The sequence below is a fragment of the Frankliniella occidentalis genome, unplaced genomic scaffold (genome assembly GCF_000697945.3).
Source record: "Frankliniella occidentalis isolate FOCC.00 unplaced genomic scaffold, Focc_3.1 Scaffold224, whole genome shotgun sequence".
Lineage (NCBI taxonomy): Eukaryota > Metazoa > Arthropoda > Insecta > Thysanoptera > Thripidae > Frankliniella > Frankliniella occidentalis.
In genome coordinates, this window is record NW_026267350.1 from 1 (window position 1) to 349 (window position 349).

Sequence of the window (349 nt, forward strand, 5' to 3'; positions counted from 1 at the left end):
CCTCTAGCGCGTAAACGGTTAGAGGTAGAGCAAAACGTACGAAATTTTCGCCCAGAGGGCTCTACTTTGACAAGTTACCCCCTTACCCCTTAGGAAACCATCCAATATTTTCGAAGATTAATAAAAAAAAAATTAGGCCTTTTTTGTGAGCGAAACTCACTCTAGCGCCCAAACGGTGAGAGATAAAGCAGAGGGCTCTACTTTCACAAGTTACCCCTTAGGAGATCTTAAAAAAAATATTTTTTCCAACTTTTTTGGCCTTCTGTTTTCTTTGATACCCCCTTTCGTAGGCGTTTTGTTTTGTGGGAGTGAACCTTGAGATCCCCTGAAAATTTGAAGTCTCTAGCAC